Genomic DNA, 22,757 nt, shown 5'->3' on the forward strand with positions numbered 1-22,757 from the left:
ACACACACACACACACATACACACATTCATTTTTTCTGAGGCATGCCAAAATATTCAGAAACCTTCAAAACGTCGAGAAATGCAAAAGTTTTAATTTTCGATTTTCCATTACTAAAACTACCCTACGGGAAGTTAATAAGGATATCTTATATAGTATTTAATAAATATTATTGGGGCCTTGTGTCAAGCACGAGAGGCCCTCCAAAAATTGAGTTGCTAACTCTTGATCCGTGTGGTCAGTCCATCCGATTTGTCCTACTGTAAATTTGAATATAGAGAATTATATTAGGTCCGCGCAGTACTTTAAAACGCGAGTTAAAACAACGAATTGCAGAGCTGTTAATTTCTTAAGCTTGTAGAGCTGTCAAGATATCAAAAATGTGTCGATCAAAAATGATCGACTTAATTAACAAGAAATCAATATGTTAATTTATGAGTGCTTTATAAGTATACCGAGTTGCTGTAGCATTAGAATGTAAAAAACTATTATAGTTTATTCAATTTTGATAAGTTTTCTAAAAATAACTTTCCGCAGGGTAAGTTTTAGTGATCGCAAAAGAATCGAAAATGAAAATTTTTATATATCTTTACATTTCAAAACCTTCTGAATATTTTTGCATTCACTAGAAAAAATGGATCAATATGTGTGTTGTGTGTTCGTATGTACGAGTGTATGTATGTATGCGTGTATGTATGTAATATTTTGTCGACGATTTCGAGAACACAGATGAATTTTGAATGATTCAAAAAACATTTGATTTCTGTTAATAAGGAGACGTGCTGATTAGTTTTTGGCAAAGGCAGGTCCAGACGATTCAAAGATACGAGGCAAAAAGTGCCAAAAATGGTATAACAGTTTACTTGTATTGACGAAATGAACTAGTGGAATTTTTGGCGTATTTTGGCGAATTTATGGCGATTAAAAAAGTTTGTTAGACATATGTACATCGTACTATCAGATATTTTATAAAGATTATAACAATAAGCACTAATTTTGTGTACATTTATATGGGTTCCGTACCAATGTTTACACGTTAGACGACTACGAGGCGCTTACGCGCTTTGACAGGTCGACTCTAAGTTATAGTTTTTTTTTTTTAAATATTTTTTGGTACGGGAAGTTCCAGCAACTAGCCTTAAGGCACTATGCCAAGCACCACTAGTTTAAAATTATATCATTTAATAATGATAATTTGGCTTGTGTAATAAATTATCTGGAAGCTAAGTTCTTCAATTTGATTCAGTTGATATTCTGTTATTACGATTTTATTTATTTATAAACTTATTTGCAAATTTAATATCTTGGCATAAAAACAGTAAAGCATGAACTATCAAGTTCTTGATGTATCATTTCAAGTCTAGAATATTAAATTAATTAATATGAATTTTTTTACATTGAAAATTAAAATTAACTTGGAGTAATCACAAATTTAGATTTAGATTGAATAGCAAAAATTTGTCAAGGCTTGGTTTGGACTGGGCAATGACATATTCTTCTCAGTTCTCTACAAATTCAGTGAAAGCTATGGAATAAAATTGTACCACTACTGACAATCATTTGCTCTAATGTCTAATAACTACTAATAGTGAATGAAAGTGATAAATATTTATTGGTTATTGGGTTTTTTTCGTTATCTAAAGATGTGAAAACGATGATGACGATAATAATTTTATTTATTATCTTTTATTTCATTTGAATGCACGTGGCACATCGGTAAAGTCTATGGCCTTGCAACCAGAGGATTCGATTTTAGCACCTCTTTCACATCAGTAGCGTTAGAATTTATAATCCACGACCAAAAATTAAAGTGTTCCAACGTAACAATGTTCCAATGAATATAAATATATATTTTTTACTAGTATTATTATAGGTCACTATCGCTTTTATGCCCGCATAGTAAAAATCATTACATGAGCTATGCCTCATACAGTTTTTTCTAGATAAATCTTGATATCTGTCCGATGACATCAGCACAAGTATTAAATATGCATGCATTTTTTGACAATCTCATTATGCTAATAATATGTTTTCCCAATTGTCTATTAATATAAGTGTTTATTTGACTTCTGGTGATTTTGACAATAAATTCCTGCCAGTCACGCTATTATGTTATGACTTAGAGATTTTTAGCGAAAGATCTAAGCCAATAAAAAAATAGTGTGAGGGCTAGGTATAAGAATTTTGTTAAAGGAAAGTATTGGACGAATGATGCAATATAATTTATCATTGCATAAAAAATAAACATAAATTCGTTTTAATAATATGTATATACGTATGTGTATGTATGTATAGTATATGGCGGTATTAGACAGCGTTGCTTTTTATGAGGACCAGGAGCAAAGTTATAGAATTTATATTATGCTGTAGCGATATCCATTTTTACTCCTAAAAATATAGATAAAGATATGTTTCTCAACCTTTCTCGGAGTTGCTGTATTAAATTATTCTAGCAAAAATTAATTAGACATGAAAAATTATAAAATATATGATGCTATGCGTTTTTGGGAGTTTTTCTGCAAAATGTTTGCTTAAAACAAAAAGAAGGGCAAAGGTGAAATGCATATTTATAATAACTTAGGACACCTATATGTTGAAAAATATTCTCAATTCTGAATATATCGTCTCTGAATTTTGATCGACGAATATTTAAGAAAAATTCATTATGCAAAAAGGAACTATGCAGACTATAGGGTACCACTGTAGTCTCATTTATCTCGATATAGAAATTATTTATCAGCTCATATAAAAAAAGTTTGAAACTAAAAATCTTTTACCAACTCTCTCACTAATTAACTCTCGTGTTTGTAATTCAATTTAGACTAATTTATGCGCATATTCGTTAATACAAGCCGTTATCCAAGTCGTTTTTGAACTTGTTAATCAATTTTTTACTACTACGCTTTTAAAGATTTAAACATTCCTGCATTTTGCAAAATGGCACGAAATTTTTTGCTTGAATTGACTTCGTGTTTACATATGGAAAATATGACTGACATTTGCATCTTGAACGCAAAAAAATTATTGTGTCGAAATTGTTTTTAAAGTTTTTTGTTAACATCGGAAGAAATATTACGAATGTTCTAGATTGTGTGATTGGATTTGGTCTCATATTATTTTTGAGAACTTGAAGTTAACTCTTCAAACATACATATTTGTCATCCCAGTGAGTAGGTGGTCAAAAGCCAAATTTCGGCCAAAATGAGTTAGAGGAATTAACTTTTTATTCGAATTACTTGCAATGACTAATTAGGAAAAAGATGATATTTGATCAATTATCGAACAAGATGAAGAATGATTGGATTACTAAAATAGGGATGGTAGGATGGTGAAAATTTAGGGTTCATGTATTGTATGAAGGTTGCATAAAAAAAAGTGGTTTGAAAATTTTTTCTGCGTTTTTTTTTTGCACTTTTCTCGATATTTATATAATGGAAATTAAGATTTTCAATATAGAATGTTAAAATACATAATATACAAAACTGCTTGCATAATATACAATTTTTTTAGTATTAAAATATACATTATTTTTAAGACAATGTGCTGGTCTTTAGCCGTTAAAGAGTTTATTATCTCCAATGAGATACCTCCTATACAATTTTTTACAAAAAATAAATGGCATAATTATGCAATTGATTTCAAATTGATTCTAATAATTAAATCATTTAGCAGTCTCCATTTATCGTAAAATCAAAATCAGATATTTACAAAAATCTTAATCAAATATTGAAATTTATGCATAAATAGTTTTTCTCATAGTCATTAGCGATGATATATCTACGACATAAAGAGATGATAACAGAACAGTTTTGCATAAAATTTGCATGACAATATGAAGAATAAATTGAGTTTTAGCGAAATCTATAAATATATACAAATAATGAAGAAAAAGCGATTTGTCATATATTTTAGACAGGGCAGAATCATCTGTTTGAAGTAAAAAAAATAATTATGCATCAATGACAAGCAACTTTAATAGACTATTTTGGTTTAAATATGTTGTGTAATTTTTATCTATATTTTTCGTTCAAGTTTAATATATTAGTTAATTCATAACGAAATCTTTTTGTGAATGCCGAAAAAATAAATAATAGATATAAGGATTCTTTTAAAAATAATGTTGATTTTTAAAGTGGTTGAAGCAAGTCAAAACTAGGTGAAAGTTGCATTTTGCCAAGTAAATTTACAAAATCGAGTTGGCTTCCATATCTTTGAGATCGGTTTAGTATGTCAAAAATCGTCTCACATACAAACATACTATATATTTACTATAACCAAAAAATAATCATAATTCCACCAAAGCTCTAGGTTGCACTTAAAAGCTAAACAACGCCCAACAACGTGAGATATTTTTTTTCTAATTTTTTTCAAGACAGTTAAGTCTGAGATACTCTGTATATAATACTGTTTATATATAATTATCAATTTAATTTATCGAGTTTGTATCTGCAGACCGTTAATGAATGACAAATAATACAAACATATTTTTTGCTATATTCTATGGAGTAATTTTTTGCCCAATCCGTTAATACGCTCTAAATGTCTTATTGACATTCTACATTAGTGTATGTCTTGTTCTATTATATTATTTATCGAGTTAGAGTTTGCTTTTATTTAACAATTTATTTTCTTTCTTTGTAAATGTTTACATTTCGAAAGCGTAAATATTCTATTAGTCATCGGTTGGAGTGTTAAATATATTTATTGGTGATCATCGTCTTTGTTATTACTTGCCACTGATTTTGGTAGATTTTTTCAAAAACAAAACATATGATCATCACATCATTATTTGAATATATAAATTATAAAATACAGGTGTTCGGTATATTTTAATTCATTAGAAAATTATTTTTCTGTCATGTTTTTTTTTAAACTAAGAATTATATTAACATTATAGGTTGTTTTTTTATTTAATTGTCTCATTTAATCACTTATCTATCATCCTTAAAATTTATGTAAATTTTAGCAAAATTTATACTCAAACGCTTCCCATGAGCTTTATTAGAATTTGTACATATTCTGATTTCACGTATTTTGATTTTTACTTTATTTATTTTATTAAAGACAGCAATATATGAAATTGATACAATAACATATGTAAAAAAAAAAATTTAAATATATTTGAGAATAATTTTAATAGAAAAGTAAATGATGTGAATTAAGTCGGCGTGGAAAAAGTTAGCTTAATCTCTATGTGATATTAAAAATATAAAATAGATAGAACCACAAATTAAAAATACCAGAAAACTATTACTAATTTAAATTGAATTAAATTTGAATATATTTCAATATGGTGTTCTATGGCGTAACGATTAAGAGCATTGCCTTGTTCACAGAGTCGTGAGTTCGGTCCCTCACTTTGGATGATCTGGTATCATGCAGTACTGATATCAATTTTCAAAATATAGATCAAAAATATGTTTCCAATTAAAAATAGCCCATTTCTGGCACTGCGGTGTGAAATGGCAATAGGAATTGTTTCACCCAATTCTATCCTGAATCGAGTTGGAATTTAACTCAGCTCACGGACCTGTTCTAGGGCAGAACTACTCATTATTTTATAGTTTTACATTTTAATATCTAAAATATCGATTACTAAATTGTATTTATTTATTTCCTCTAAAATTATGTTACTATTACTTTATTGCCAATTTTTATATCACATAATTTTTTTTTAATCTAATTAACATCATGTAATCAAATAAGAAAAAGCAATATATTATTTCAATACTGATTCATCGAACCAAATTAATATTCTTTAAGTAATCTTAAAACTTTCGCGGCCGCCACGTTCTTGAATTTTTGTTTAGTAATTCGCAAAACGTTCCGGAATTCGGATATTTTTTCGCAAATCGAATAAATATATATCGAAGGTTGGTTATGTGATGATTTATAGCTACTTGACCCCTATAGTTCCGAGACCTCATTGCCAAAATTTTGTCAAACGAAGATCTCAATTTTGGTAATTAAATTCTAATAAAATTATTTTATATTATGCTGTTTACTAAAATAATTTGAATTCAAATATTGTTGCCAAAAATTTTTTAACTTTATTGTGATATATCGGCGGCGAACTTTTTACTTGTGGACCTTTAACTCTACCCTATATTATTATATTTTTTATATTATTAAGATTTGTATAGTTCAAGACCATAATAGGTCTATTTGACATAAAATTTTGAAGCATCGTAACTATTATTGATGTTCGAGGCATTGTAGTTAATACAAAAGAATGATTTATTATCCCAGTTTACAATAATAATGCTAATATTGTGGAAATAGTAAACAATGCGTACACTCTTTTGTCTTTTGAATATATATATATATATATATATATATATATATATATATCTACTGGGTGTCTCAGAATTCAACGTCAAGCCAAAACAGGGTGATAACATTATTAATTGTAACAACCGCCTGGAAAGTTTGAAGACGTGAGCTTTTAAGTCCAACCTAGAGCTTTAACTAAACTGTGAGCATTTTTCGGCCTTTTATTATTTTGTTCTAATTTTTTTTTATTATTTGGTTATTCTTTATTATTTTTGATTAATTAAACTTTGAAACTGTAACCGTGAGTAACATTTATAGGACCACTGTCAAAAATAATGACACATTTGCCTTTTAAGGTTTAAAAAATTAAGAATTATTGTTAAACTATGAGTTTAAAAGTTTGAAAATTGATTGATTGAATGTTCGTATAGAACGAATACATATAAATTGTCTTCAATGTTTTCTAATTCTAAAAAATCACAAAAGAACTCAAATATGGTATAACAATATTTTTAAGTTCATCTGATACATACATATATGCCACTTATATGTATGTATCAGATACCAGGATTGGAAAAACTAATTTTTTTGGCTATATGATACGAATTTTTTTTTTGAGAAAATATTTGTATTGTCATAAGCATATATATGCGTTATATTGTATATATATATATATATATATATATATATTCAGTCGTAACAACTAATGAAATAGTATAATTTTGCGCACGTCGGTATTTCATTTAGTTTTCCGGTGATTACGCCATCATTGTTAATTTAATAACGATTATGTAGGTATATATTTTTTAGTTATTACTATTTGATTCGCATAAAATGCATTAAATTTATATATAATGTTTATTCATATAGCACATAGGTGGTCAATTGACCCCACACGGGGTTTAAATTATAGTTTTAATTACAACTGTGAGTATGAATTTTACATGTTTGAGTTAAAATGATCAAGATCTAACGAACTTTGAAATTTTGTATTAAAAATTTATAAGTAAGTATGTCAATCTAACGTACTCATCTATTAATTTTTAATATAAAATTTTAAATTTCGTTAGATATTGATCATTTTAATTCATATATGTGGTCAATTGATTTCACACTTATTTGAAAAATTGAGTTAACTATAATTATTAATAAAATTGAGTTAATCTAATTTTGTTAGATTTTGGTAGTTTGAATTCACATAGGTAGTAAATGGATCTTACATCGAATTCCATTAGAAATTTATTTTAAATTTGAGAGTAATCCCTATTTGAAAATTTGTTGTTCGTTTGGTATATTTATCTGTTGACCTTACTTTAGCTCAATTTTTTTACAAGAATTCTAATTTGATTAAATTTTGAAAATTTTACTCAAATTATTGGTAAATTGACCCCACACTAAATTAGATTTAAGATTTAGTTTAATTGAAAGAAAATTAATTTGGCTGAATTTTGGTAATTCTAGTTTACATAGGTAACCATAGTTGACCCCATACTGGATTAGATCAGAAATTTATTGAAAATAAAAAAACAAATAGAAAAAGTGTTATTTGAGTATATTTATAAAATGGTTTAAATTACAAAATTTCTAATTTGAGAGTTAAATATTTACATAAGGTTATTGTGAAATTATATCAACTCAAAAACGTGATTAGATGATGAATTTAGTAACAGTTTATCTTTCATAGATTTTTGTTTATTCCGATTACGTCTGTATTTGTAAATTATATTGTTTTATGTTGATTTTAGTAACTGTTATGCTTTTGTATATATTTTTCTCATTTTTATTAAATTTCTCTATTGCTTTATAAGGTCACCAATATCACCATATAAAGCAGGAATATCAATTTAATAGGGCTAATTTTTATAATAAGTTACAAAGTTAGATAGAATTTGATAAAAATAATATATGAATTGGAATGGAGTGGAATTAATTATTTCTTTAATGAAATGTGGGGAGTATTCATTATACAAAGAAGAGTTACTGGAAAATTCATTATCAAAACAAACATACCTTAGAATCTAAAAAATATAATTTATTCATTGAATAGTATATTGCAAAAATATAAAATTTAACACTAAAGAATTTAAGTTGTTAGCACTCCACGAAAGCTTATGAAATATATGTGAGTAAAAATTAATTTTAAAAAATCTGTTGCACTTACGGAAAGTGTATCGCAAATTTATCCATCATAATTCTGTCACTAGTATCCATCTTGTATAATTTATGAACAAAACTTAAATTCAGATATACAACTCAGCACTATCAACAAAATATATTTTTAACAATTAATTATTATTATTATTTCCTCCGCCAATAATGCGATCTTGCCGCTGCGTCAATTATCAAATGAAGTAGTCAATCGTGGCACAGGTGGTCAATTGCAAAACAGCAAAACAGCGTATCATGTGCTTTGTACACTACTGTTGCACTTGGTTTAGTGTATTGTGTTATAAAACACATTTTGCACATAACATGCGATTTTTATGTTCCGAGGAAAAATTATTTATCATTATATTATGTGTTATTTTCCTTATTTTGTGCGCGCAGATACGTGACGCTGATCCCGTATGGTGATCAAGGCATTGGATGTAGTAATATAAACAATTATACAATTGTGTTGTTGGATATATACAAGTTTATTGAGACGTCTAATGGGTAAATATATGATTCTAAAAGCGATAACCATTCAAAGAAAACTGTCAAAAATTTTAAGGCTTATTATCACTAACGCAACTTGATGGCAAATCCATTTCTGCAGAATGAGTCAAAACTTACGGAACAGTTTAAGACGTTGGCGGAAGAAGTATTCCTGGCTTTGCTTAACTCCATAAATATTTTTATAATGAAAGTATAAATGTACTTATCATTGCTGTCTAATTCTTATGACAGAAGACTCAAACAGAAAAAATCTATGGGTCTCCTTTAATGAACTGGCGATGCTCATTGGAGTCCAAAATTTTGAGACTTATCACTAACGCTTTTTGGTGTATAATCAAGTTCTGGACAACGATTTAAAAGTTGAAATAGTTCAAGAAGGAATTGGCAGAAGAAGTAGGTAGGTACTTCTCACTTTAAACTTATGAAAACATGAATATACTACTTTTACTACTTAATTATTCTTAGACTACACAGAATACTCAAAGTGAAACAACCAATAAATTTTCTTCAATACAGTAATGGCCCTCATTGGAGCGTTCCTACCATGTTTACTTTGTGCCCATATAATTGAATTAGGCTCTATTTGAAACAGCTTATAGAACAACCTGTTCTGATTGTTGGGAAAAGTTGCGATTGTAAATCTGAAACAAAACGGATAAAGTCCATCCAAAGGAAACCGTCCAAAATTTGAAGATTCAAAAAGGCAACCAATAGATTTTTAAACTAACCAATGAAGTATCGGTGCTTATGGAGGTCCAACAAATCAGACTAAAATTTTAAGACTTATCATTGGTGTAAAATCAAATCCAGGGCAATGATCTAAAAGTTGAAACAGTTTGAGGAATAATTAGCAGAAGAAGTACATCTCACTTTGCAAAACTTCCAAATCCTTGTTCCGATCCAAAAGTTGGAACCGTTTGAGGCATAATTTGCAGAAGAAGTACATCTCACATTGCAAAACTACCAAATCCTTATGGAAATCACCAGAAATTATTGTCCTGTAGCTAGTTATTGGGATCAACTTAATTGTCTTTGTTGGGAATTTGGAAATATTGGTTTATACTTGGATATACTTAGAATCAATATTTGGTCGTGAATGCTATTAAGGATTATACTTGGATATACTTGGCATCAATATTTGGTCTTGAATGATATTAAAAGTGTTATAAGGATGTGAAATTCGATCAATTATTTTATTAGAACGATGAGTTTGAGAAGTAAAGGCTTCATAGTTAGGTAGAATGCAAGGATATAAAGAAAAAGCTTTAAATAGGAATTTAAAAAACATCATTTTTAAATTACTAAAATTATTATAGCAACTAATCATAAAGTGATGACTAATTAGGCAAACTTTATTGAAATTGAGAAAAAACAATGCGTACCGTTCAGTATCATTAGCCATGAGCTTAAGACATGGACAGACTAATACTATACCAGAAAATCAATCTATAGCCAGTCTTTATTTCTATTATTAATATTTAGCAAATATTTTGAAATATGAGGTCAAAGGCCAACCATCTAAATTTTTCCGTTATAATTACGATCGTAAACAATATTCCTAGACAGCGGCGTATTATATTAAATGTACACATAAACTTAAAAATATTTACTCAATCAAAAAAATTTGCTGTGAAACTCAATTCCTTATTCTGAATCTACTTTGCATAATTAGATCTGCTAAATGAAATTACTAAATTACTAAATTAGCCTTCGGCTACAAATTAAACATTAGAATGAATAATCATCGTTCGACCGTCGAATAGACATTTTAACACGTCGTTAAGACAAAGTGATAGTATCAACAATATATGGAGCGTGCTAATCGCCTCTGTGAGATATTTTTCGCAAAAGCTGAGAATTCTAATGAGGAGAACATATCCGAGATTCTCAATCTTTAATAACTCACTTGAAACATCGTTAACAAGTCACTTGAAACATCTTTAGAGGCCACTGGCACTAAGTGGTAGAAAGAAGTTGCATTAGTAATGAAGTGCAGACTTTAAAGGAAGAAGTGAGTCTGATGAAATTGGTTTGGTGCATGAAATATTTTTGAAGCGAAACTTCTTTAGCTACCATGGAAGCAAATTAGAAAGAAGCTTCATTCTATTAATAACTACTAAATGGTGCAAGTATAAATAATTGCTTTTGGACATGATAGTTCATTGAAAATTTGAATAAATCTGACTGAGAATGATGTCTATAACAACCTTTGAAAACTTTTTTGTGTCTTTTTTTATCATTTATTAAAATGCGTTTATATTAAAGATTAGGAAACTACAGCAGGATTAGTATGATTGTTGGCAGCAGTTCTGAATAACACAAAAAAAAGTTGGTCCAGGATAAAAAGTACTAAAATTTTAAGAAACATCCTTCTCTCATCTCATTTTTACATTATGTACACTTGCATCTAAAATACGACCATTTTTACGGATTTGCTACAAATTACCATAGATTCAGGTTGTATAAAAAATGGACAACATTGCACATCATAAAGTGCATTTTAGTCTGTGGATTTTGAATAATAAGTGCATTCTGGATGTGAATTCAATATAACTTTTTTAACCTGTACCTGTATGATAGAATTGGGTGATGGAATTTTAGAATGCTGAAAACCACTTACTCTGTTCTATCTCTATGAAGATGTGGTTGACCCTTGATCAAATATATTGGTAATTGGTAAATGGGGAATTTCAAAGTAATTTTGACAAGATAAAGGTTTGATAGTACAAAATTTATAATAGGACAAGGATGCTGCTTCTTACTGATGCTGTTCAAGATATGAGAAAAAGTGACTGGACAACCAGGCAGTGGATTGTGGAAATTATTTTTCTGGATTGGAGAAAAAAAGCAAAGATTTTTCTGATAATGTGATTGTTTCCAGGATATTGGTAAAATTGTAAATTTTCGAATAGAATTCATCATGGCAAGAAACCAGATCAAGAAAGAGAGCATTCTACTAACGAGTAAACAAAGTCTGGGCATGAGAAAATAAGACCAATTTAATTTACTCACGATCAAATAAAATAGCAATCGTTATTATTAATTATTTCTAAAATTTAAAACATATCGCGATTGTTTTGCAGATTTCGCTTTGAGAATCAGCGATCTATTTATCGGATTTGTTTTTGTTTAAAATTTGAGGAACTATTTGATAAATATAAACCGTTGTTGAAATGCAGTTGCGTACTGAGAATTAATTATTCATCGCTCTCTGAGATTGACGTAAGTGACAATATTTAGAAGACAAATTAGTTTTGAAAAATAGGGATTGTATTCTATGAAAATCATAGTAAGTAAACACTTTTGTTAATCAAGAATTTTGAAAGCAAAACTTTTACTAATAAGTTCTAACTAAACATTTGAGGAATAGAATCGCCTTGGACGTCATTCTAAAACTGGTGGATAGTGGACAAAATTTCGGTAGCAAACTTTTACAAATAAGTATTGAGGAAAAGAACCTCCTTGCATGTTATTCTTAAACTGAGGGAAAACAAACTTTGGATGGTTGAAAGTGGACAAAATTTTGGAAGCAAACCTTTTACAAATAAGTTATAAGTAGAGTTTTGAGGAATAAAATCTCCTTGAGTGTAATTTTTAAAATGAAGGAAAACTAAATTTGGATCGTTGAAAGTGGACAAAATTGTGGATGCAAAACTTGTACAAATAAGTTCTAACTAGAATTTTGAGGAAAAGAACCGCTTTGGACGTCATTCTTAAACTGCAGGAATACTAAATTTGGATTGTTGATAGTTGACAAAATTTTGTTAGCAAAACTTTTACAAATAAGCATTGAGGAAAGAAACCTTCTTGGATATAATTCTTAAACTGAAGAGAAACTAAATTTGGATGGTTGATACTGGACAAAATTTTGGTAGCAAAACTTTTACAAATAAGTATTGAGGAAAACAACCTTCTTGGATGATTTTCTTAAACTGGAGGAAAATTAAATTTGGATGGTTGATAGTTGACAATATTTTGAAGGCAAAACTTTTACAAATAAGGTATAATTAGAATTTTGAGGAATATAATCTCATTGGAAGTAATTCCTAAACTGATGGCAAACTAAATTTGGATGATTGATAGTGGACAAAATTTTGGAGGCAAAACTTTTACAATTAAGTTATAACTAGAAGAAGGACAACAAAATTTGAATGGTTGATAGTGGGCAAAATTTTGGAAGAAACACTTCTGCAAATATAATTTGGAGGAATAGAACCTTCTTGGATGTAATTCTGAAACTGAACGAAAACTAAATTTGGTGATTGAAAATTTTTGAAGCAAAACTTTTACAATAAAGTTATAACTGGAATTTTGAGGAATAATTTTGGATGCAATACTTAAATTGAAGGAAAACTAAATTTGGATGCTTGGTGGAGCTAAAATGTTGGAAGCAAATCTTCTACGATTAAGTTATAACCTGAAAGTTGAGTAATAGAACTATCTTAGATAAAAGGTAAACTAAATTTTGATGGTTGATGGAGGATAAATAGTTTGGTAATGAAGTATAAAAAAATATAATAAAAAAGAATATGGATAGCTTATGTTTTGAAATGAAGCAACGAAGAAATAGAAGATTAAAGTAATTCTGATGCTAACTTCAAAAATAAGAATAAGTGTAAAATTAAACTAAGGGCAGCATCTATAATAATACTTCTTATTGTGATTATTATTATTATCAATATTATTGCTACTGCCTAATTATTATTCATATTACTCTTTATTGATCAGTACAATCTCACATTTAATCAACTACTTTCACTCCCAAATTAAAAAAATAGTTTTTGAATCTATATTTCAAAAGTATGGTGAATTACTTTGAATTTTATAAGTTTTTTATAATTACTATTTCGTTTCGTAATTCGGTCCAATATTTGTAAATAAAACAATTTTAGTCTTGCAATTAAATATAATTTGTCTAATTGCAAGCATAGCATAGTATTTTTAATCGTCAATATTGAGTCGTGGGAAAATCATGAATTATATATTTCGATTTCAATTTGGTGTCTGCTGCATTCGAGGTCGAAAGGAATGGAACAAATCGATATTTTAACATTAATAGTAAAGAAATTATGAAAGATAATTATATATTGTAAACAAGTACAAACGACTAAGTAGTATTCTTATTTTAGGAATGTTCTACTGTAATTTTATGAAGGACAACAGAGGAAATAAATATCATGAAAAGTAGTTGCAGCATATAATAATAGAGCTATAAAGACCATTTTTTATGAGCTGTGTTTGCTGTCGTCGAGGGCAACCCAGTGGTCAACCTTCCTTTTCATGAGTATACTATATATTCTAGATATGTATATCTAATTATTAGGACATATATGTAGCAACAATACCCACGAAAAGCCATTTTCACTTAAGATTATATTTGAGATCTATGACCACAAGTGGAAATTTGATATACTGCTTGATATCGAGCTGGTTGAGGTTGCGACCAATGTGCGCTAGTTAATATTCTTAAATTTTAACACCACGATGACCTCATGATGGAAAAGTTATTGAAAATGGTCGTTGAAAAAAGTACAATTGGATGCAATTTCATGGTGATATAAAATTGGTTAAGAAAGAATTTAATTTTGCAGTCATGACAATAAAATGTATATTAGTAACAAATGAAAAAAAACGTTTTATGATACTTTGGTCATGAAATAATATGTTCATACAATATCATGATAAAACAATAAGTACCTATAAAATATAATTTTCAAAATCTGAAGCAAAGAAGTGAAAATAAAATTCATGCAGTGTTCATTTGTTTGGACCAGATTATATTTCCAGCATATTTTCGGGAACAAATAAATGTTATACTTTGTATGGAAAATTTAATTATATTACTGTTCAATCTTATTTTGAGCACGAAAAACTATATTTACTGCAGATCATGGTAAAACAAAAATTATAACTTAAAATGTTCAAAATTTGAAGCAAAAAAGTGAAAAAATCGTTTCAAGAAGTGTTCATAACAGATTATTTATCAAGAAGTATTTCATATCAGTTTTTTTAACCTGAAAATTATTTATATTATTATAATATAAATATTAATGATTTTGAGTAAAATAAATACATAGTTTAAATCATAATTTTTAATATCTGAAGCAAAAAAGCAACAAAAAATGAAATTCAAGCTATGTCCATTATATTTGTGTTTGAATCTGACTATTATCATGAAAATTTGTATAAAAATAGTATTATTATGGTACATATAGAACGAAACTGATATTCTTTATACATTTACGATATTTTTGTTAATTTCATTAGCAAACCGATGATTTTTTCCTAGAACCCGTTTTTGTACTTTTTTTTTCTAGAAAGCTATGAATAAATAAATTTGCAACTGTTGTTTGCCGAAGCTATTAATATGGTATTTTTGTCCATGAAATTCGCGCGTGTGTCCTTATCCTAAAAAAACATTTATTTATCAAGATAAATTTATGAGTTTATTGTATAATGTTTATTAGAGATGTATTACAAGGAAACTTTGTTGAGATTTGCATGGAAACCAAACATGCGAATGGAAGAGAAAGCATTCAATTGTTATATCATTTAATTGCTTAGTTCTATAAGAATAAATGTACTATGTATAATTTGCACAGATATATGTAATAAATATAATATTATAATATAATGATTAAGAACGTGAGATATTACAAACTACTCTCAGGTTCGATCCCAACCTCGGTAGATATCAGGCAGTATGGTATCAAATTTCATTGAAGTTATAGATCTCAAAAATAATCTGTGAAAATCGCTTTTCGTGGGCATTGCTGCAGCCTACATATGCCTACACTATAATAGAAGAATGGTCGACCGCTGGGTTGCCATCTCAAGAAAACTACTATGCTGCGATGCACGACTTATAGACCAAGTAGTTCTTATTATTAAATCCTATATATTAATTTTGGTAAAATTATAGAGTTTTTCTGATTGGCGTTTGAATAAATAAATATAGTCAATAATGCGGATATAAAAGTTGAATCATTACCGAACAAAGAAAATATATTCTCTCGAATTTTTTCTACTAATGTTTTTTGAATTGCCCACGCATAAAATTTAATATTCAACAACATTGTTTTTAAATATGCACATAACATAAAAAATTCTAAATCTAATTTTTTTTCTATTACAGAATTATTATTGAACTCAGAGCTGACGCAAAATATAAATCATGTTAGGATGCTACTTCTACTCCTTTTAGGTATGTTATTTTATTATTATATTTTTTCTAAAATATTAGCATATTATCTAGATTTACTAGATAACATAATCTATTATCTAGATACCATAAAAAATGTAATACAAAAATTTTGTTTTTCTTATTACAGAATCATACATTATTGAACTCAGAGCTGTAGTGCAGTAATTCGAGAAGAAAAAAGAGTATAACCTCTGATTTTTTTTACTGTGCTCCGATTTGCATGAAATTTTAGAATTAGGTTCATCTTACCCTCAAGTTCATGGGGGGATTATTATATTTTTTTTCAAATATTAGCATATTATCTACATATGTAACATAATAAGTTGTAAATAAAAAAAAAATATTATAGAATTTTACTTGGTTGAACTTACACCTCATGCAAAATATAAATCATGTTAATATGCTACTTATACTCTTTTTGGGTATGTTAATTTATTATTATTTTTCTTTAATTATAAATATTTTTTAAATATTAGCACATTATAAATCTAAAGTTTGATTTTTGTATTACAGAATTATACATGATTGGACTCAGAGCTGATGGAAAATATGAATCAAATTAGGATGCTGTACTTTGGGTATGTTATTTTATTATAATACTCTTTCTAAAACATTAGCATTTTATCTGAATACCTACTTTCATATTTATTTTACCTCATATAATTTATATCATTGTTTTCGTGTACTAGTTTAACAATTGTGTCGCACAAGGATTCGCAAACATTTGCTTCTTATTATTTTTTTTAAAGAAAAACACCTGTTTGGATGTTTCATACAGTCAATATTTATATCATTTGTCAGCAAAGAATTATATTATTCCAGATACCAGAAAATAGCGGTTCAAATTTAATTTGAATTTCAAAACATCTTTATCAATTATGCAAAATAGGTACGTTAATAGAAAAGCTCAATTTATACCATTAGAGTAAAACAAATATTTTTATTTGGTTTTTGGAATTATTGGATTTTTTTGGTAAGGCAAGGTGTGATAGTAATTTTATATTACTACTAAATTTTATTTGTTTAAATAATAAATTTTTTCAAGCACACTTTCAATTCAAATCGTCTGACATTTTTTATAAGGAAAAAAAAATGAGAAGAAGATTTGCAGAATCTGTTTTCATCTCTTTACATTCTACCAGTGCAAACAAAATTACTTTCTGATGATAGTTCTAAAAATTTACTGGATTTTATCAAGACTGATCTATTTTTTTAGTTCTTAATTTTCTGCAATTACATTTAAACTTGTTACTTCTGATATAAGAATTTAAAAATGTGGATTTTAGTTTGATTTGAACTCATTTGTATAAATTTTGGTTTAAATTTTAGTTTGTCTTGTTCTTCAAAAAAAAATCTTTATGTATTACATTTTTGGGCAGTATGATGGAAGAGACATGTTGCCCAAATAATGCATAATTCTTGTTGCCTAAACTGGCTTCAAATTTATATAGAAATATATCATTTATTATATATATATTTGAATTTTTAGAATAGTTACCATTCAGAAATTTTTTAAAACTCCTAACAATAATTATTTGCTATCGATTTGACGAATCAATAAATCGTGTTTAATTTTTTGTTTTGACCCACAAAAAATATTTTACAAAAACTAATTTAGATGAAACAAAAACTAACTAAAATGAATTCATATTATGAACATATTATTATGTCTTAATTATTTCTAAAATTATTTGCTTTGGTAAATAATAAGACATATAAACATTTTTACATGTATTTATTTATCATTTATTTTTACTATTGCAGCACTCTAATAAATCATTCTAACAATTTGATTCTCATAATTCTGCCTAAATATAAAAACCTTAAAACCAATAATAATTAAGCTTTAATAAATATTTAAATTTCAAGTACACAATAATTTGAGATAAAGAAGATTATTAATTCAAAAAAATGAATAGTCATTATTATAATTTTGAAAATTTAAATAATATCATGTTTTGAGAATATTTCTTTGGAATGCACCAAATATTTGTATTGGGATCAATTTTATTATGTTGAGTCATTTCTCTTACGCGAGATTAAATAATTCGAAAATCATACGTTATGAAAATATTTCTTGGAATAATTATAATTTATTAAAGATATTTATTAATTTCCTACAATATAAATTATAAATTATAATTTCACTCTTAGCACTCTTAGTATGATTATACTTATTTTTTGAAAATTAAAAAATGATTTTGAAATTATTACTACAAAATTTTCTTGGAATAATTATAATTTATTAAACATGTTTATTAATTTTTCAAAGATTTTCAAACATTGTCATTTACTTTTGAAGGGAAGTCTTAAGAATCAAGGTTAAGTTTGTTTTGCCCTCTACTTTCAAATATTGTTGTTAAAAAATTCCTAACGTTTCTTGTTTCTGAGATATCGGTGGTAGATCTTTTTACCCGCAGACCTTGGAGACTTGCTCTACTCTAATTATGAATACATTAAAAAAAAACAAGCAAATTAAATTTTATTCAGAGATATATTGAAATTAAGAGTGAATGTGTTCTAACTATCTCTATAATGTCAATTTTGGAATCCAAATGTTTTTTTATCTGAGTAGTTTTACATCTGTTGAAGACAAATGGAATTCAATTAAGAGAAAACATTTAAATTAAGTACGAATGCGTGCGTTTGCAATTTGCGCAATATCAGAATTTTCCTATAAGATTGCATAATTCTGTGTCTGCAGTCTAGAAAGTAGAATTTTGTTCTGGTTACTACCATTATATTTTAATAAGGCACTTTTCCATTGTTCTCACTGTTATGTGTGGTGCAGAGAACTATGCTATGATAATTACTAAATTGAACTAAAATTTAGAAGAAATAATTTGAATTTTATTGAAAATAATAAATGAACTAGTGGGGTGCATGGCATCGTGCCCTAGGGCAAATTGCTGGAACTTCCCGCACCGTAATTAAAAATCTAGGTACAGAACCCAAAAAAAATTACACAAAATGTGTCCACATTATTAAAATCTCTATAAAGTATCTGATAATTTCATGTACATATGCCCAATAAACATTTTTGACCGGTAAATGACATTTTTATAACTTATTTTTATTGAGAGTTTATAACCGCTGGACCTGCCTCCCAAAAATTCAATCAGTTCTTCATCTTGTCAATACAAGTAAAATGTTTTTTGAATTATTAAAATCGGACGCTCCGTTCTCTTAAAAACTAACTGGGTTACCGTTTTTGGCACATTTTGCCCCGTATCTTCGGAACGGCTAGACCTGCCTTCGCCAAAAACTAATCAGCACGTCTCCTTATCAATACGAATCAAATGTTTCTTGAATTATTCAAATCCCGGGTGTTCCCGAAATCGACGACGACAATTTGTATCCGCACACACACACACATACAAACACACACATACACCCATTTTTTCTAAGGTATGCCAAAATGTTCAAAAACCTTTGAAACGTAAAGATGTATAAAAATTTTCATTTCCGATTTTTTTGCGATTACTATAATTTACCCTAAGTTATATTTTAATTACATAGTTGAACAACGCGCGCGATTTTTATAAATTTTGGCGCGCGTTTTGAATCTTAGAACTTGGGTTGAATTTATTGTAGTGCAGATTGCTTTTGCATAATAAAATGACTAATATATTTTATATTATTGCATTCTATGTTAAACAATGCACAACAAAGTATGTTTTCTTATAGTCGCTTATATTTTTTGTATTACCTGATTAAATTTTTAATAATAATAACATTGATTATTAACCATGTTTGCATATTAATCAACAAATATCATAATATTTTAAAAACATTAAATCTATTTTCAAATCATTCATATCAAACGCATTCATTTCAATAAGTATCAATACGTTTAAATATTTATAAACCAATGTTTATGAAGTACATGTTTTTATTTTAGTCGGCATTTATATTAAGTATATAATAATTTATATAATGTTTTGATTTACTGTAATAATAGCTTCGACGTATATATCAACATTTTTCTCTGATTTAATGCGAATGAAAGTCTCATTGCTATTTATTTAATTTCTTGTAATTTTCTTGAATTGTTTCAATCGAAATTACTTCTGCAGAAATATTGAAAGTGAAATAATAAAAGCAGCTTTATACATTTTTATTAAAAAAAACTTTTCATTTTATATTTTTTTACATTTAGTAGAATTTTTTTTAAATAAAAATTTAAAACAGAAATTATATTGTATATGATGGGTTATATTTTATTTAAATTTATTTAGATTTAGATTTAAATATAATATAGTATTATAATTCATAAAGTTTTTATAAATTATTCATCAACGTGAGAAATCAATTTTTTAACGTAGCTTTTTATATCTGCTTATTTGTAATAATTTTATATCATAAATCGATTTAATTATCACTAAAATGCTCTTTGTATATCATAGTTTATTCTAATTTTTCTAAAAATTAGGATTGTCATATAAAAATTAAAATATTTGGCTAGAAATCAATGACAAAAATCTATTTTTTAATTTAGTCTGCATATTTGCAGAATTTATGTTTATAAATCGATGGTATTAAAATTATAAATTGATCTAATTATTACTAAAATGTATTTTAGGATTTACGATTTCAATATCATTAAATAACAAGATTATTTTATATAATTCATGAAATTTGTATAAAAAAAAGGTTTATCAACGCCAAAAATCAATTTTTTTAACGTAACCTTTTAGGTCTGCTTATTTGTCACAATTTTATATTAAAAATTAATTTAATTATTACTAAAATATATAAACATTTTTAAATTTATTATTTATATTCAAATATTACTCAATATCAAAATCTTCATATGTAAATCATAAAATTTGGATAAAAAGGTATATGAACGCGAAAAATCTAAGCGTTTCAACGAAACTTTTTATGCCTGCTTATTTGAAATAATTTTATATTATAAATTCATTTAATTATTACTAAATTGCATTTTGGGATTTATGGTTTATTTATTCATTTATGGTTTGTGTTATAATATGACTAAATATTAAAATAATTTGGATAAAAAAGATCTATCTACGCCAAAAATTTAAAGTTTCCAACAAAACTTTTTATGTCTGCCTATTTGAAATAGTTTTATATTATAAATTGATTCGAACATTAGTAAATTGCATTTTGGGATTTATGGTTTATATTCCAATATTACCAAATGTTAAGATCATTATATATAAATTATAAAATTTAGATAAATAAAGGTCAATCAACTCCAAAAATTTAAAGTTTTCAACAAAATTTTTTTTATGCCTGCTTGTTCGAAATAATGTTATAATATAAATTTATTTAATTATTACTAAAATGCATTTTGGGATTTATGATTTATATTCCAATTTTACGCGATATTAAGATCATTATTATATATAAATTATAAAATGTGGACAAAAAAGGTTTATCATACGTCAAAAATCCAAAGTATTCAACGTAGCTCTTTGAAAACGTTGCTACGTTTGAAAAGAAGTTCGTTCATTGTTAAATAATTTTTTAGCACTCTTTTTTATAAAATATTTAATTTTAATAGATTTCGTTCGATATCTCTAATTTTATGATTAAGGATTTGAATTAATCAAACTTACCGTTTCGCAAAGATCACAGCTCAGCAATCACTTTAATTTAATTTTTTTCGACAAATTCGAAAAAAAAACAATACCAAACTATAAAATTAAACGATTAAACTACATTACATAAAACAACCCGCACTGAGTCCTAAAAAAATCAATCGTTTTATAAAATAATAAATCACTCGTATCACACAGTTTGAAAGATTTATTAAAAAATCAAATCAAAATGAATCAGAATATATCTTCTTTTGGGATAATAATCGATGAAATAAATTTATCTATTATTATCTTTTTATTATTTTGTCCTTTCTCGGACGAAATTCGAACGCAAACTGAGCAACAGTTGTCCGACACCAACGGTTTTGTTGCCGGTGAGAGGAAGCACGTGCTTCTTGTGATTTCAAAGCGCGCGCGCAAAAAAGAAGGGAGACATTCTCGCTGTTGGCACAACTGATTAAGCTCGGCCAATAGGAAAACGGCATTGTGGGATGCTTTGCCTGATCCTGAAGGAAATTTTCGTAATTAAACGTGAAAAGCTTTTTAAAAATATGTTAATTAGGAATAAATTAGATTAGGCGAAAATTAGAGAAGATCAAAAATAAAGTCGTAATTTATTTTTCGTTTTTTTTGTGAAATCGATACTTTGTACTGGTCGTCATAACTTAGTGTTGATTTGCTCTGACGGAAAATTCATCTCTAAACTGTATTCAATTTACCTTTAAAACTAGTGGTGAATGGCATCGTGCCTTAAGGCAAATTGTTGGAACTTCCCGTACCATAACGAAATGTTCGAGAAATATTAAATGTTTTCAAATAGATTATTATAAATATTGTAACAAGTATATAAACTGAATTGCAAAGTTGAAATTATTTGTTCAAAGTATATTAGAACTTTAGTCAGAATTAAAAATAAAATCTGAACTATTTTCGATATACAAAAAAAAATTGAAAAAAAGAAAGAATCATTCAAATCGGACGCTTAGTTCTCTCAAAAACTGCCATTGTTTGCACATTTAACTTTGTTTCTTCGAAATGGCTGGACCTGCCTTTGCCA

The 22,757-nt window shown here is 27.3% G+C and overlaps 1 protein-coding gene across 1 annotated transcript in view; it reads right to left on the reverse strand.

Moving 5' to 3' along the window:
• LOC113378664 (UNC93-like protein) overlaps positions 1 to 21,936 on the reverse strand; it is a 58,953-nt gene extending 37,017 nt beyond the window's left edge. Inside the window, exon 1 of the mRNA XM_026619220.1 lies at positions 21,719 to 21,936. The gene's annotated coding sequence lies outside the window, so the exon portion shown is untranslated. The remainder of the gene's footprint in view (positions 1 to 21,718) is intronic.
• Positions 21,937 to 22,757: the final 821 nt, after the last annotated feature.

Source organism: Ctenocephalides felis, unplaced genomic scaffold (assembly GCF_003426905.1).
Source record: "Ctenocephalides felis isolate EL2017-DRISC unplaced genomic scaffold, ASM342690v1 CF-g0.4_SCAFFOLD_01886, whole genome shotgun sequence".
NCBI lineage: Eukaryota > Metazoa > Arthropoda > Insecta > Siphonaptera > Pulicidae > Ctenocephalides > Ctenocephalides felis.